The sequence below is a fragment of the Cynoglossus semilaevis genome, chromosome 6 (assembly GCF_000523025.1).
Source record: "Cynoglossus semilaevis isolate Cse_v1.0 chromosome 6, Cse_v1.0, whole genome shotgun sequence".
NCBI classification, from domain to species: Eukaryota; Metazoa; Chordata; class Actinopteri; order Pleuronectiformes; family Cynoglossidae; genus Cynoglossus; species Cynoglossus semilaevis.
The window spans coordinates 2,223,005-2,225,816 of record NC_024312.1 but is presented as its reverse complement, the minus strand read 5'-3'; the positions used below and the strand labels follow the sequence as shown (position 1 = coordinate 2,225,816).

General features: G+C 39.2%; 1 long non-coding RNA gene across 1 annotated transcript in view; it reads right to left on the bottom strand.

Moving 5' to 3' along the window:
• Positions 1-2,812, bottom strand: part of LOC112487121 (uncharacterized) — a 6,676-nt gene extending 3,864 nt beyond the window's left edge. Inside the window, exon 1 of the long non-coding RNA XR_003049910.1 lies at positions 2,750-2,812. This is a non-coding gene — a long non-coding RNA (uncharacterized LOC112487121). The remainder of the gene's footprint in view (positions 1-2,749) is intronic.

The following is a 2,812-nucleotide window of genomic DNA, read 5'->3' as shown; positions in this document are numbered from 1 at the left end:
GCTGCTGCTGCTGTAAATGATGCTGCAGGGAGCAAAGCAACTCTGTATCAAACCTCCGACTCCACACGAGACGTGGGAGAAATTATTTACTCCTCATGTAAAAATCAATACAAGTCCATGCTTTGAAAACTCTGTTGCTGCTTCTGCCAGAAAATGGTGACGTGTTAAAGTGACACAAACTTCTCTAAGTGGAGAAATATCGATCAAGTCATGAATGAATAACCAGGGCAGTTTTTCCTTCATTTTTTAATTAATGATCATCGGACAACAGATACTTTAGTGAGGTTTAAGTTGAATTGGCTACGGTCAGGTTTGATTTTGACTTTGATCTTAAAAGCCACTGCCTGCTAACACCGTATTTCATCACGGTATCACGGTGTGGCAGCACGGGCTCCGTGGTGAACGTCACGTTGCCCTCACTAACATTTCAAATGTGCTTTAATTTGTGCTCTACTACGACTTTCTCTAAAAATGTGTCAATCACAACAAAAGCAATATAATTATTATACATTCTTTTTTAAATGATCAAGTTTTTCTTCCATATTCTCTTTCTAAAATAGTCCAGCTGCCACCATGAATAAATAGTTTGTAGTCTCTCATCGTACAAAGGCCTTCAAGTTGTCTCCATTATTTTTTATCAAGTGGAAGGTTTACCAAAATGCCAACAGAATTGTCCTAAACTGACGTATTTATTTTTGATATTATGGTTATTAATAAAAACACTATGTAAACTTCAGGTTTTGTATTTGTGTCGTATTTGAATATTTTGATTTGAGAAATATACAAACTATGGTTATTCTCTGTGTTGTTTTTGATATTCCATCAAGTGGTGACATCGTTTATTTACATCCTAATGGCAGATCACAACAGTGTCCACAATAATTACAGCCGCACATTTTCATCAAATGGTTCAGCACTAAACTATTCACAGAAATCCTTTTCTACAAAAGTGAACAAATGCAGATTCCTGTTCTCTCTGGCTCTGCCTCTAAATGGAAACTCCCCGATGACATTAAATTCAGAGGCCAAGCGTGAAAACACTGAGCACACACTTTCCTCTAATTGTGTTAAAAAGGGGCGACCATCACAGCATCAAACGACCCTCCAACCCACCATTAGCCCAGGCCTCTGTGGTCATTTTAGCACCACGCCAATTACCCCCCCATCACTGGTGTCACCCAGACATAAATGAGGACGGGTCCTAATGTAGGAGGGAAAATGCATCTATAAATAATTTTTTGCTTTGGAAGTGGAGCAGACCACTGAGCAGGAAAGTGGCCGCGCTGCTAATTAAAACGCCACCCTGAGAGTCAATCCTCCCTCCACAGGATATAAAGCCTTCATTTAGAAACGACGTGTCGACACAAAGAGGCAGAAGGTTGGTTTGACGACGAGTCTACGAGGCTTTGTGGCAAGTGACAACCAAACCCAAATTAGCAGCACAAGTCATCACTGAAACAGGGGCAGACATGGAGCTAACAGGCAGCGCAGCTCTGCTCAACAAAACCTTACAGCTTAAGACTGAGTCCACACCTCATTTGTAACATGTTCTAGTCTGCGTGAATATAGTGCAGCAACCTGCAAATCCAGCCGCAGACTAAACAGTGCAGCCATGTGTAAGAGAATGTCTGACTTCTCTTTCATTTTTATTTTAAATAGCTAGAGTGAGAAGAAGTGGACTTTACGTGATCTCTCCCACAGGGTTTTTATGTTTTCATCACAGAGCTCACTCTGCTGTAAGACTGAGGTGAAATAAGAAATAAACACCAGTCTACAATCTCTACTCAAACTCATTTTCACTCACAGTTCTTCATCTTCCTGACTGTGGAAGACAACCGGTACCATTAAAATTACTTAAGAAGTGTCTTTTCATTTTCAGAATATACCTTCATTTTCTAACTCATAGATAAAATTGCATTTTAATTTTTCTTCTTCAAGACTGCTCATCCTGTGACTAATTAAAATAAAAAAGACTTAAGATTTATTTTTCAAGATTTGCCCTAGCAATAAAGAACCAAAATTAATTTTGAAATGTCAAATTTGAAAATGAAAATGCATTAGCAGAATGCTGTTTCATTTTCTGAATACACCTGCACGTTTTAACTGAAAAACTACACGAATAATCAATCATCCAAACTGCATTTTCATTTTCTTCTTCAACGCTGCTTCCTCCTCCTCCTGACACTATTGTGCAAATCTTGCTGAAGGAAGTTTCAGAGTTCGGGCTAAACACAATATACAGACTCTGCCGTCAAGACACCAACGTCAACACAGTTGCTCTAGCTATCTGGGGACGCCGTGGTCCCTGAAAGGGACTGACCAGAACTGGATGAGTGGGAGTGAGGAGCAGGACCAAGACATGTTCACAAACAAACACCTGAGACCAGGGTGAAGTGAATTCCATCATTTAACACCACAGCATGGACTGAACAGAATACCATGACAAAAGTGTCTGCTGAAAGTCAGTGTAAGTTAATAACAACAACCAACTCCACAACAACTATTTCAATTATTCGTTATTAATTATACTGTCAATGTTCACAACCGACTTTTAATGAGACAATAATATTTGTAGGTTAATTAAAAACGTTCACTAACAACACACACCAGGAAAGAAATGTTCTTAACCACCAAAACTGTAGCAAATTATTGAAAAAAATGGCACAATTCAAAACCATTCTTTACACATCCTTTAAAAAAACTGTACCACACTAGGCTACATTAGAACAAACGTTTCATTTGTTGATACCTTGTTTTGTGCAGCATCGTGGGCCATCCGTGGGAAGTTGCCTTTTCAGCGTGAAAAGTCCGA